This window comes from Psittacula echo (genome assembly GCF_963264785.1).
Source record: "Psittacula echo genome assembly, chromosome: 6".
Classification (NCBI taxonomy): Eukaryota; Metazoa; Chordata; class Aves; order Psittaciformes; family Psittacidae; genus Psittacula; species Psittacula echo.
Window position 1 is genome coordinate 2,538,569 of NC_137743.1, and position 15,680 is coordinate 2,554,248.

Genomic DNA, 15,680 nt, shown 5'->3' on the forward strand with positions numbered 1-15,680 from the left:
AAAGCTCATCCAGTTCCATCCGCTGCCACGGGCAGGGACACCTTCCACTGGAGCAGCTTGCTCCAAGCCCCTGTGTCCAACCTGGCCTTGAACACTGCCAGGGATGGGGCAGCCACAGCTTCTCTGGGCAAGATACGGAACAGTGGATACTGGGGACCAGCACTGTGCAAAGCAACATAAGAGGAAACTACTGGAATAGCTCTGGCACTAATGCCCTTGGCCAGGGCAGCTGACAGCCCTCATCTCTCCGTGCCAGAAGAGCTGGACTAAGAACAAAAGTGTCTGTTACAAAACGCGAGTTCACCAGGAAGAAATGGCAGATCAAGGAAACAATACTTTGTTTGCAGGCTGATCCCGGTGAGACAAGGACTTCAGAAGAAAGGAAAGGAGCTAAAAGTGCTTGACTGTTCTTGGTATTATTAATGTGAAAACGCCCGTAGCAGCAAAGAGCTTCTTGGCCAGAACAGAAAGGTGAGAGCATCTAGGAAAAATCATATCTTACAATTTTATAAGAAGATCAAAGAGGAATTGCTATCCTATAACAAATACCCTGCTCACATTTAACTGCTTCATCTTTTCTAAAGCTAAATCCATCGTTAATTCACTCACATGAGCAAAATCATATTCATGTAGTTCATATTGAATCCTTGGGAAGAAATAATTCCTCCTATTACAGTACTTTTGTTAAATATACATATCTGTGGGCAGAAGAGATTTCTTTTATCTGACAAGAGTAAATGCTTCTCACTGAGGCCGCTGTAAGCATAATTGTGGGAGGAAGGCTGTTTCACATGCTGCCTAGATAAATCACACATTCAGGTACATGCATGTTTAAGTGTACGCTAAAAGCACAGATGAAATTAGAGCACCTCAATATCTCAAAAGCAAAATTATTGCCTGCACTGAGCATCCCCTTCGCTGAGTGATGGGTACCCCTTGACATCAAATAGATGTGAAACCAAGGGAAAAGTGTCAGGAGAACAGTAATGTAACCCAAAGCAATGGTTAGAGTAAAGTCTGTGTATGTTTTCTCTTGCCACTCCATCAATACCTCCAGGAAACCAAAAAACCCATTTGAGTTTTGGTTTCTGTCTTTAAGTCTTTAATTTTACTATTCTTTTAGTGCGTTTTTTGGTTTTAATTAGTTCATTTTACTACTAGTTTGTAGCAGGGCAGTTTTCATGTATGTCTACTGTATATCCAAAAGCAATTATGCTGTTACTAGGTATTTACAAAATCATGAGCAGAGGATACATAGCAACTGCTGATGCCAGAAAATAACCTGAAGCAGGAGAAAGATGAGTCCTAGTAAATGGAGTAAAGAGATTAAGAGCAGCAGTTTAAGTAATCCAATGCTGTTTTCTTCTCAAGATTTTCCACTAGGACAAGAATAAAACCTATTTGTTTTACCTCTCATTTATATTTTCTGCCACCTTCACAGACAAGTATTTACTTACCTATCTTAACATGATTTCTTTACATTCTGGAAAGGCAATTCACATAAACCATTCAGCACAAGTCATGCCTCCGTATAAGAAGAAAAGACGTGTTTCAACTCTGGGCAACCAATTGAACTATAGCTCTGCAAGGTGCTGGGCACTCCACTCACAGTGGTTTCAGTGGGCAGTGAAGGTGTCCAGCATCTTGCTGTTTCAACCACAAACCCGTTCTCTGCACAGGAAAGCACCTTATCAGTTATATACATGGGGTAATTCCTCCTACAATAGTGACAAACCAGAAACGCTTCTTCTAATAACATTCAATGCCGTTTGATTATCAGGTCTTTTTCCATTGCTGCAATACAGTAGCACCTTTGATAAACAGCAATGCATTGATATTTAGTCACGAGCAATAAGAATTCAATTGCCTCGCTAGCACAGTATACCACACACTTAAACACGTATATTTTGAGTAGGCACTAGGAGCAAAAAAGGTTCCTTTTTGCCTTCTTTTGCATGCTAATTGTCATGCTCATACAGCTGAGAAATTACATCAGGAGTCATAGTGTGGGAAAAGCTCTTCCATGCTGTTTTGCCAGTACCCTTCAGTCCTGCCCTTCTGCATCCCTGTTATTCCAGCCTTTGCCCTCTCTTGAGCAGACGCTGCCAATTGCACTAAATTGGGTAGTGGTTTTGGAAGTGAACAAATTGGGAGTAGAAAAAGACCCCAAGCTCATTTTCAATTTTGTTCTGAGCTCCTATTTGAACTCGAGTACTTAGGAAGGCAATAAATAGGCCAGGGCCATAGGGGAACAGCACTTGATGTACATTTGGGTCAGGGGCTACCACTAGGATTTCTTTAGAAAGACAGATGATATTATATTAAAAGGAAATTCAAACCACAAAAAAGTTTTGCATGGAATATGGAATTTTTTGGCTAGTTGCACACACAAGGATTGCTCAGCTACTACAGTAACAGTGCAACCAGCACTGAAAAATAGGTATCAATACTATTTAAAACAAAGTTTATCTTATCTAATCACTTATATACTGTAAACACCTCCCCTAATGTCTCAGCTCCCATTGTAAAATGGGTTTTCTACATTTTTAGATTAATTAGTATGGAAAGATAGCAACTGATGGAAGCCTTATACTTAAATCTATTCCTAGCAAAACCTGTATTTTAGTCTGTAGTAAGTCAATAACAGCTTACCAACACAATTTCAGTCTTTATCATTATTACACTGAACCTTAAACTACAATAAACATTATATTAGCCAAGTTTATTATAGTTGCAGAGTCAGGCAAAATAAGTCTGCCCTTATTTTGTGTTCCTTGTCCTTTAGACATGAAATGAAAATTCCTTTGGTTTGTTTTTATTGTTTTATTGGGTTTTTTTTAATGGAGACTTAATGAATATTTAAATATCTAAAATGGTTTTAAATATTTTTAAATACATTAAAATACTGGTCCAGTATTGAAAGGGTGGCTACAGAGAAGATGGAGACTCCCTTTTTTATGAGGAATCACATGGAACAGACAAGGGGTGGTGGGCACAAATTACCCTGCAAGAGAGCAAAATTATTCCCAATCAAAACAATCAGCATTGGAATAATCTCCCCAGGGAAATGGTGGATTCTCTAATACTGGATACATTAAGATTCAGCTGGGCAGGGTGCTGGGAGATCTAGTCTATGTCATACTTTGCCTAGAAAGGTTGGACCACATCTTGAGGCCCCTTTCACCCTGAGATTCCATGATAATCTTATGGATTTTGTTCAAGTTTGTTCTTCTTTTCTCATAGAGGAGCTGTAAAGAATTTATGTGAGAATGGGCAAGGCTGAAGAAATTATTTGTTTCCTTAGACTGGGAGGCAATCAGGTTTATGTGCAGCTCCTGGCATCAGGCATGCAGGAAAGCATTCAGCCCACAGGGTATCATTTTAGTGGATTTGCTCCCGCAGAAACTTCCTCACTAAATTTTCATGAAGAAAATGTTAAAAGTAAAACCTTAATATTTTCAGCTGGAATTCCTGGAGCATCAAGAACAAGCCTCAAGCCTCATCTTTAAGAGAATAACTGAGTGTTGTTTTCACAGACAGACCCAAGTTATCCAGTGGGACAACATATTACATGAACTGATGCTACCCATTCTTGACATGGGGTGACCAAGGTCTGGATACAAGTTTTCCAAGTGTCTTTGAAGATATTTTATCATCTCTTTATTTTAGAGAGCTTCACTTGCTTCTTTTTAAGAGAACTTTTAAGGACAATACAGAATTACTAGCATGTGAAGCACCTTTATGTTCATTACTGAAGCTTCTACATCTCTACCTGGACAGCACCATGCCTATGAGCACGATGTACGTCGGACAGAAAGCTGCGCTCACCTTGTCAGACCTCAACAATCTGCAGTCAGAAGCAGCAGCAGCAGCAACACATAGCCGTGCAAGTCTTGGTGTCTCACAGGTAGCAAGGCTCGCTGGAAATCAACTCTTCTGCTTGATAATAAGGGGACAGCATGCAAAAAGCATCAATTATTAGAGCGAATACAAGAAGTTTTGGCTTAGACTGACAGTCAGCACATCCCCCAGCAGAAAAATGGCATAACAACTTACCAAGGAAACACCTGTACTGAGACCTGCTGCGTCTTTCACTTGTCATAAACATCAGAATATATTTACAAAATGGTTAAACTGAAATACAATTGCATGAAACATAGCTACTGATTAAAAGCAGAAACATTTGGGTTGATCACACCTTCAAACAATTAAGAGGACACAGGATGCCCTGGTAAACATTAAGGATTTTAAAGTAGTATTATCCAGTTCTAATAATCAGATGACACAGAGTTTGGGGGAGAAATGAAGACTTCACTAACTGTTATTACCGTTTTCTGTGCTCGGAATATGAGCAGACCTCTTCATTTTCCCTTTTTGTGTTTTAATTTAAGCTTCATTGTCAGCCAATTAAAAAGTGAATGGATAAAACCCAGCAACTGCAAATCAGTCTCTCTTTTCTGAGCAAGGACATTTATTCGTTTGAAACTAATTTACTTGCAATCAGGTTATGTGACAGAAAACAAACTGCATCCGAGTGTCCGTGCTCCACGCAGCTGTTGTGCAACTGAAGCTACGTCAGGAGTCAAATGAATTCAATTATTTGAGTCGAACAAATCACTGCCCGGAGAACCTACATGTAAATATCACACGACTGGTTACCCACTGCATCTCCCAGTGACTGGGACAGCATTAACTCCCATTATTTCTCAATCATACCGTTTAAAATGATTTCCAGTAAAGGCTATGATGTGGCTTTGAGCAAGCATAATACACATCTATTTTGTACACTGAAAAAAAGACTTTTCTGTCTTCATTCCCTAAGGCAAATGTATTTCCTCTTTCCTGCCTGCTTTTCACATGGGAACTGCTCTTTTCAGAACATTTGGAAAGGAAAGGAAAAGGACCTGGAAAAAAGGTATTACTTTCAGAGAGATATTGGAAAGTTCTTAACATTTGTACTCTAATCTCTTTATTACTAGATCATCTGTGTCGTCATTTTGTTCTGGGTATATGTACAGGTGTGAGAACAAGAAAAAGCTAATAAAACCCAAGCAAGCTTTATCATTTTGGGTTGGAATTTCACAGGAACTTCAGGATGGGAGGCACAGGAGGGATGTGTGCTGCGGAGGTGAACAAAGCCACCCCAGCCACTTCTTTTGAGCTCAGTAGCAACGTTTAACCCGGCGTCTTAAAAGCTGATGCTCACAAATAGGCTTAAGCCGTGTATTCAATTCTGCTCAACTACTGGTGTGAAATTTTAATCAAAAAACTGGAGAGCTCATTCAAAAAAGAAATTAGTGGGAAAAAAAAAAAACTTTGGTCGTCTCTCATCAGTGAAAACTGATTTAGTTATGCAAATTACTGCTATGAATATTAAACCACTGATGAAAGGTTTTTAATGAAGGGATCTTTTGTTTTGGAAATGCAAGGGTATATGCTTTAATTTCTTGCTAATTTACTGTTCTTTGATAATGTTCGCATTTTCCCCAAAGTGACTTCACTGATGGGTTTAATACTGTGAATAGAACTACAGGCCAACAATACTGGTTTTGACAAGCCTTCCCCTGTGTAACTATAGATCATGATTTGCAGCCCCTTATGCACAATTCTATTAGGGTGAATTTTGTCTACAGGGCTTTCCATGAAATGAATTCTCATTTTAATGTTAGCCTCCTGCAGTTTTTAATTTTTAATCTGTAATATGAAATTGCAAATTTTACAAACATCATTTGAAAAAGCCACTAGGACAGAACCGAATGCCAAAGTTTACATATTGCCTAATTAGACTGTTATGAGAAGCAGCTTATCAATGTCAAGCCAAAGATCATCAAAAAAATCCAATTACTAATTTGAAAAACACATATATTTATAGGCTCATTTTGTTTCATTTGCATCCGATTAGCTTAATAATTGTTTAAAAATTGTATTAAGGTTAATAATGCTGGTTCACTTCGCAGCACACCTGGGCTGCCAAAGCGGTTTAGCAATCGAGTGGGCTACCCCACCAAAACTCAGGCTCAGTTGTAATCTTTCCCATCATAAAGCACAGAGAACTCATAACTCAAGTGACAAGGCAATTTTAAATAGGAAAAGGTATTAAATCTGCTTACTAGCTGTCTCACTTTACAGCTGTGCTATGGTCAAATGCTAACGAGGAAAGATTGGATCCATGCAGGCTCTCACGGACCTTTCTGGAGGACTCACCTCATTTTACAATGCAATAGGTTGTGTCTCATAAGAGACAGCCAAGATCTGCTTTGACAGCCTTAACAGAGTGTAGGATTAATCTTTCAATCCTTTAAAAGGATATGGCCTTTTAAAAGTTGGCATTAAAAGGAGAACAACAGCATGCAATGCAAAGCGGTTTTCTCTTTAGAGCCAACTTAAGTGAAACTTCAAAAGTTTACATCTCTAACTATAGGTCTGTGAAATAGGTCTTATGGTTGGACCCTATGACTTTAAAGGTCTTTTCCAAACTAAATGACCTATGAAATAGGTGCACTATCTAACATTACTTCACAATTTTAACTCATGAGAGAGGTTTGTCACTCTCCTGTTCCTCCCTGATGTTGCGTTGGTGTTGTCCTGAGAAAACACAGTAGCTTGCCACGAGGGAGCTGCTGAGCCTATGGACAATACTGGTCCTACAGACCAGCAGGGTACACCTATGGGTAAAAACAAGCTGGGAACTGTGGAGTGGGATGGTGGTGTCCCTTTTTCATGGGCTGACATGAACAGGCCTCTTCTCAATGCAGCAAACAAGCAGCCTTTGCCCTGAAACTCAAAAAGTCAAACTTGCTCTGCGATTTCCTTTATTGAAATGGGAGCACAGTTGCGAAGGGCAATCTTTTGCCTGGGGACACCAGGCTTTCCCTTTAGTTAATGGAAAGAAGTAGGCTTCTCTAGAGGGTGAATGAGAGCAGAAACCCAAGCTTAAGTGCCCTGGAGGAACTGCCATGTCTCTGCTGACTACACAGGGACCTTGGGAGGCAACTCTCCGGATGATCAAATTAGTCTTTCTGCCTGCCTCATTCCCTAATTGGCATTAGCTATAGCAACTAATGAACAATGTATAGCTTAACAAAGGAAGCACACACTGGAAAAGGAGGAAAATTAGCTGGTGTTAATTGGTGGTCTTGACTTTGCTGATAGTAATCACATACACTTTAAGAGGAGGGCTAAAAAGTAACGCACACACTCTGACTGAGACTAGAGTGTGTATATGTATATTTATATATAGGCACGAGAGTGTATATATACATATATATAATGATTAGGCAATTCTAGCTTGTAAATTGACAGACTTGAACTTCAACAGATAAAAGTTGTTTTTTCACCTGACCAGCTTAGACTGATGGAAGTCTCAGTTTTAGCTTTAAACTTAGTTTCAGGCTTTGACTAAAAACCCGCTCTCAGTGAGTCCAATTCAAACGAATTTGGCCCTTAACTTGTCCGATGTGTGATTTCTGACAAAATGATCCGGGTGACCCTCCTGGAGGGTTTTTTTCATTTTCTATTATTTAAAAATAGGACATTCTGAGCTTTATGAACTTATGCAAAATATGAATTACAAAGTTCAAGCAATGCAGTACTTGGCTTGTGGAGTAGCTTCACTCTCTCAAAGCAAAGCAAGGATTTACGACAGTGTGCTTTGCTTCAGAGATTCACGTGATAAATGCTCTTAGGTGCTTCAGAAAAACCCTGTCTTTAAATACAATTTACAGCTCTAATTAGTTGATTTTTAGGAAAATTTATTGGACCATCTTAAGTTCCTGCATCTCTTCCTGGTTTTCATGAACACTGCGTTTAAAAATACTTCTGGAGTTGCAAAACTGAGTATAGAAGGAAAAGATGTAGATGCAACTCCCCATGAAACTAGCAAAAAAGAATATCAGAAGCTCATTTCTACCCCATACAGTAGGCACTTAGATTTCCTTATATTCTTTTGTACTTATACAGCAACCTGGAAAAAGCTCTTAATTACACAACATTCCAATTTCCAATCCGCCACACTAGCACTTCTAAAAGTATGTTGTTTAGTAGAAAATGTGATCTTGCCACTTAAGAAAATAATAGGAAGATAATTAAATCTAAAAGCTAAATATTAAAATTCAGTTGTTTTGCCAGAAATAAATTTGCATTCAGAAATACTTCTCAGATGGCTGCAAATGTGTCCAGTCCCTTTACTTCCAACTATCAATGGTGAAAAAATGGTACATTTCTGGAAATCATGGGGTTTTTGTTTAATGAGCTTCCTTATCTTAGAATCCCAGCCTGGTTTATGTTGGAAGGGACCTTAAAGCTCATCCAGTTCCAACCCCTGCCACGGGCAGGGACCCCTTCCACTGGAGCAGCTTGCTCCAAGCCCCTGTGTCCAACCTGGCCTTGAACACTGCCAGGGATGGGGCAGCCACAGCTTCTCTGGGCACCCTGTGCCAGCGCCTCAGCACCCTCACAGGGAAGAGCTTCTGCCTAAGAGCTCATCTCAGTCTCCCCTCTGGCAGGTTAAAGCCATTCCTCTCGGCCTGTCCTTACAGGCACTTGTTGAAAGCGCCTCTTCAGCTTTCTTGTCAGCCCCTTTAGCTATTATTTAGGTATTATCATACCTTTACTGTTCTTTTCTCTTTCAGTGGAAAAATATTTGTGTGTACATTAAAACAACAACAACCCAACAAACTATTGTGCCTGCATTGAAAGCATTGAAACTTGATTAAACTTCTCTTCCATAGTATTGCAGTTCAGTGACCCCAGCTCTCTCACAAAGCTTGGCCATTTGGGTTGAGGACCTATATCAGCAGCATATTTCAAACTGCTGTTCTGAAGTCTGAATAGGTATTTTTATTCCTAAACTAACACTTAAGAGTGAGACTTTGCTCACACAGGTTTTGTTTTAAACATCCATACATGTTAAAGAGGTAACACAAGGTATTTTCTACCAAGATTTCTGGTTTGATTACTTAATCTTAGTATTATACTATAAGTTTTAATAAGTAGTAATTTTATCCATGCAATTCTAATAGTAGCTGGTTAAAATCAGCAATAAAATGCTGACGTGTTGTCAATATTTCTTCCTTAATATACGTATAGTGTATGCGTATGTCAAAGTGCTTAGATTTCTTCTGGGTTTGGCTAAAATATTTCCAGACACTCTAGACTGACCAGGACAAGGTGATCCTGAATTCTGACGTTCAAAATCAGATGTGACTGGATACTGAAGTGCTTTGTTCCCTTCCTGTGCCTATCCTGAAGTCTGGACTCTGACTGTAGGTCTCCGAGTTCAAAAGGCATCTTAACAGGGAATATAATTTTCAATTAACTTTCTTCACTCTTAAATAGAACAATTCCTTCTTTTTCTAATTTTCACATAAAGACCTGTAGTTTGCAATAGCTTATGATTGCATTTGCAACAGGTTTATAAAATTCCTCTATCAAAACTGGTTAGATACTGAAACACTTCATTTCTTGTTAAAACTGGTACTTTGCCGTTAGAGAGAGTAGGTTTTACTCATTATTACTTCTGCCAGCTATCCTATAGATGTTGTGGCCACCAAACATCAGTTTTGGACTATAAGGGTGTATTTTAGCCATCACTAGCCTGCACTCTACCAGAATTTAAAAGTGCCTCTTGATAATGTGGACTACATTAATATGGTTATCCTAATACCTTGCTTAAATTCATTAAAACAAATAAAAATCATGTTTGTAATACTGAAGATCACATCAATTTTCATTGAGCTTTCCAACACACTGATGTTATTCTAATTACTGGTGTTAATGCCTACTGCTCTTTTCTTTATCATACAGATGCCTTAGTGAGGAAAAGTAGTGATGATACTGCTTGTCACAACTGACAGGTACTAAAACACCCACGAGGCACAAATACTCATGTGAACCATAAAAACTGATTAGTCTGTGTCTGGGGTACCATAAAAAGCGAAGAGATGACCCAATACACGTGATAGTTAAAACTCTCCTTGGGTTTCCATTTCCTTTTTTAGCGCTATAAAAGGAAAGGTTCCTTCAGAAGATGTTCCTCAAGCCGATTACCTCCACAAATTCCAGCCTTTGAAGCGCACGTACCTAGTTGCAAGCCAGAGAATATTCACTAATTATGACTTTTGGAGTTGCATGTAACCTCGCATGTAATTTTTTACGAGGGTGGCAGTCCCACCTGTCTTCAGGTTTTTTGTGACCTCCTCTGAGTACCAGCCATAAATTGTATTCCAAAGAAACAGGAAAGGAAGCTGAAGTGGGAATCTATGGAGACAACATCCTCCAAGATCATCAATTACCTGATATCTTTTAATCTTTGAGAATTGCCTCCATCAGATCCCAGCCTCTGGGAAATTATCAAACCTGATAGTGTTTACAATGCGGCTTCAAGGTTAACAACGACTATCATACTGTTCTCTCAAAATAGCATTGCGCCTCAGTGTCAAGTCAGGAGAGGAATACTATGGAAAGATACAAAATTAAAAGGTGGAAAACTCAAGCCAACACAAGTTTTCTTTCCACACCATGTAATTAAGCAGCTGATCTTGCTGTCATGAAATTTATTCAGGCCAAGAACTTGCAGCGCTCTGAAAGGATATTGGATGTGAAAGAGAATGTCAAGAACAGAAAGATCTGTGGCATTGATTACAATGTGGGTTTGAAATATTAAAATCCAGTTTTGTTGTCAGGAATTTTTTGAAGGTTTTTAAACCCTTCATGACAATCAAGTTGCTTTTTCAACCTTATTATTGTAATGGAAGTAGAAAGTCCATATATTTTTAATAAGTCCAGAGATTAAATTTAGAGTATATGTGTAGGTTCCCACAGTGAACTAATGTAGACCAGTGACAATCAACAGACAGCAGCAAAAATGCCATCAAAAGGATGTTCATGTTAATACCCCCAGAAAAGTAACATCTCCTGCTTAAATAATAGATACCCTGGAGGTATTTTAAAGAGGTGCAGATATGGCACTTAGGGACATGGTTTATTGCTGGACTTGGCAGTGCTGGGTTAAGAGTTGGCCTTGATGATCCTAAAGATCTTTTCCAACCTGAAAGATTCTATGGCTCCAAATACTATCAGATTAAATCTCCGTATTGAAAACAAGATTTAAAGATTTATTTCTTCTTTACTACTGCTTCAAGATAACATAACAAATCTGAATAGTGAATTGACTAAAGCCCAGACTTAGAAGGTAATAGTTTTGTGGCCACATTTACTAAAGTATTACTATGCTGTTAAACACAGAACCAAACCAGAAATAGTCTGTCTATATATTCACCATTTTACTAAAACTATGTAAGATTTTATTTCAATCTAATGCAAAGTAACAGCCTTTTAAAGGGTGTATGTTATACCATTCCTGAAAACTTAGTTGATCTTATAATTAACATACTTGCCAGTAGTTCTGAAATATTATTGTTTGTTTTGGACAGAAAAAATACACTTGGACTAGTTTTTCATAATGTAATATTGAAATATATCACACTGAAAATAAAAAGGCCTGCACACTACTTGACACCACTTAGCTGTTCTTTATTTCTCTTTCTTTGGTCTAAAGTGAAAGTGCTTTTGATGAGAAGGCTGGTGTTATGGTTTTGGGTTTCTGTTACCTGACCATGGATGTTCACCACCACTACTTACTATTTATTCTCTATTGTCTTTTTCCCTCTCTATAATCACACTTTAAATAGATTTTTACATATAAAAATATATAGATATGTATACATGTAAATACACACGTACCCATGGATAACACTAAGCACGTTTTTATGCATCTCTAAAACCCAAAAGTCACTATAAAACAAATACGAAAAGTGAATGCTTTTTACCATCATCAAGCAAAAGCTTTCTAGGATCAAAGAACTAAACACAGTGAGGCATATAGAGAAAATTAATTAAATTCTTTCAGAATTCACAATCAAAACATCCTAGGTAGGTGAACAAGCAGTGCACTATCTGGGACAGCACTGCTTTACTGCAGACAGACACATTACAGCAACATCTGCCTGACACAATGATCCCTCCTCATCTTAAGAACTGCAAAAACTCTTCCAACACTAGAGGTCAGCCCTTAATCCAGCTTTAATTTTTACATTATGTCCTTTAAAAATCATACAAATATTTCTTTAAATGAGATACAAACTGTTTTTCCAACAGTACACTAATAAATGTGGTTGCATGTTTGCTGCAATCACTTATAGCTCATACGTGGGGTAGAATTGACAGTGTAAACTCACATCCCAAAGGTAAGTTGAGGTAGTTGATAGCTATAAACATCTCCTCCCAGAATATTTTACAGTTTATATCAGGTAGGAACATTATAGCATCACTGAACTCTTTTAATGCAGTTTAACTTTCTGCACAGGGATCCTTGGTTTTCCCGGAAATATTTACTTGTCATAGGAGTTAGAATAACAGCCCATTTTTCAGAAGCCGCTTTGTCATGGTGAACTATTGCAGTTTGTATTCTCTAAGGACCCCACCACCCATTTGGAGTTCATTTGCTGGTTCCCAACAGGTTGCATAGAAAAGAAGGTCCCAAGTGCTTTACCTGATTTCTGTATCTGCCCAGCTGCTTTCATCTTCTGTCAGGATGGCCAAAAGTAGGTCTATTAGAAAAAGAAAAAAAACCTACCAGAAGCAAACTTAAAAGAGACAGCAAAATAGATGTGTGATAGTTTGGGAATTCCTTTGACAAAAGTTCTGCAGCTCTGGAGGGTTTCTTTTAAACAAGGCACTGAGTTTCCTGAATAAGGAAAAATATGTGGCTGTTAGTAGCATTTATAACATGCATAGAGTCTGTATCTTGGAAATTCCAGTAGTTTCCTGGAAGGAACTAAGGCTAGGTGGGAATTCAAGAGACAACAAATAGCACATGACATGAAATGACAACTCCACATTCATATTTCCACTGAAGTGTTTGAGAAATGATTAACCTGAGACACATCTCTATACTTCAGAACAAATTGCAAGATCATTTTTGTGTGCTTTCTTATAGAAAATAATTCTAGGTTTTGTATTCTCGCATTACAGACTGTGAGGGTCATGAGATGAAGGTGCCTTGTCTCTGTCCATCTGAATTACTAAGGTGCTACAGCTAATACTTGTCATTAGAAGATGATGCTCCAAAACTAGTGTTTTCTACTACCAGCTCCCAAACTGCTCTGTGCAAATGTGTGAAGCAATGCTGTGTTACCTCTTAGTATCCTTGAGCACTGTGCTGGAGTGCTAGCAACCAGGAGATGAGCATTGTAGTCTAGGTCCATGGATCACCATTCAGCCAAGAACGAGGTACCATCAGTTCATAGCATCCTAGAATCCCAGGTGGGAAGGGACCTCAAGGATCATCTGGTCCAACCTTTCTAGGTAAAGCATGACCTACACTAGATGTCCCAGCACCCTATGTATCTTAACAGTGTCCAATGCTGGGGAAACTACCACTTCCCTGGGGAAATTATTCCAGTGGCTGGCTGTTCTCATTGAAAAGGTTTCCTCTTGTGCCCAGTTGGAATCTCCCCAGCAGTAACTTGTACCCATCACCCGCTGTCTTTTCCATGTGTCTCCTTGTAAAGAAGGAAGAGCAAAGCTCTTCTTTACTGATGCTTAATACTCAATCCCAAGAAATACCATGTAAAAGCAGTAAATGAGCTCACTGCCACACAGATATTAAATATATATATTAAGTATTAATTACACAGTGTCCTAGTAAACAGGTAAACTGAAGTAACAAAGCAATACTTACTTATACTGGAACTAGCTGTAAAAAACTGCATTTCATCCAGCTGCATTTCATTCAGCCAGAAAACAGCTAAAAGATATAAATAACTCATAGCTTAGATTTTAATCCACATAAAAATTCCATCTAAATTTGTATTTAATGTTGAGCATTGCTTTCACTGGAGGAGATCTTGACATGGGAATGTAAATCCTTATTTAACTATTTTCTCCCTAAGGTCACATACACATCAACTCAAGCAATTCTCAGAGGTCTTCTGAAGATTCATAAACTCATCACTTCATCTGGATCACAGGTTCTAGCACTTCTCCCAGAGGTTTGCAGGGTGCTCCTGTGTGATTTGAGAAATGCTGCTGGTTGCTGGACACTTCCAGGCAGAACTAGGGCAGGAATTAAACTTTCCTCCCTCTGGCCTATTACTTAACTAACTGGGAATAAATAATTAACCAATCATGAAGGAAATGCTCTCTATACATTAGCAAGGCAGAATCTGAACATCCTTCTACACTGGAAAAATATCTATATTAAAGATGTGGTTTGATAATCATACTTTACATACCATAGAAAACAAAGGATTTCAGGGGTTTGAGGCTCAGGGTGGGTATGGGATGGATAAATGAATAATGTTGCAGTGATGACACATTATCCAAAAAGACCATTGTTTTGATAGATCTGTAGCACCAATGAAGTACACAGCATCTACTGATGAGATTAAACATATTTAAAAACCAGTCAGACCACAATTGTTCACTATTTCTGTTGAAAAGAACAGGAATAAGATATTGAGTATGTAGGAAAGTGAAGGGACGCCTTCCACTAGAGCAGGTTGCTCCAAACCTTGTCCAACCTGGCCTTGAACACTGCTAGGGATGGGGCAGCTACAGCTTCTCTGTGTCAGTGCTCACTTTCTAAATTAGAGGAGATGGCTCATGACATTGAAATTTAAGAAACAGCTGCATGTTATGCAATTAAAAATGGAGCATTTTCTCACAGAGCAATAGCCTTCAGCACTCTTTTCTGTTGTTCTGGAAGAAGAGTCTTAGCCTCTGCCTTAAGATTTTGCTTTATCTTTAGGCCAGAAATTACTGCCCTGAATAACTACAGAATAATGTTAGAGACAGAAAAGAGGTGCACTCACTTCTAGGCACTTGCTTCTCATAGAACTGTGAGAAGAGAGAAAATTGTCAGACAGCAGCAAGACTGTGGGGCGCACCTGAAAGAAGGGTACTTACATCAACAGCTTCAAAAGGTTAAAGCATTGCTGTATTTCCTCTTTATATCCACATTTCACAGCAAGTTCTACCTAATCCAAATGAGGAGAGCTTGCAGTATTTATGCAATCAGGACACATAGCAGCAAAAACTTTATGGTTCAGTGAAATCTAAAAATGAAAGCTGAGCAACAGTTGAGCAGAAACACCAAGTTCTGAGCAGAAACCTTTGTTCTGATGGATCAAATACTGAACAGAATACCAAAAAGATGTAAATGATTTCTTGAGGAGTTGAATGCCAAGGAAAAGCAGTACTCCATGCAGAAACACCCTCTGCAAGATAAGATACACAGATTAGTACAGTGGCACATACATAAGCATAGCAGAGCAGCGTATTCCAACTCATTTACCTTGATATCATGCTCAGCATTCCATGTTCTCTGTGCACCATCACTTACTACTGTGCATTGCTAGTTCTGCCCTTTGTTCTCTGCTGTAGACAACAATGACCCTATTTGCCATTAGGCATCCCAACAGAATGTCAGACACTAGGAAAAAAAGAATGATACATCAGTGCTAACAACACTAATCTTCCACTTAGCACAACTTTCAAATACAAACATAGCTTAAGGATTTAAAGCTACTGCAGTGCCTGCAACACTTGGGTGTTGCAGGGTTTTTTTGACTTCTTACTGTGCACTGAAATGCACTGCTTCAGTTGTGACAAGATAGATG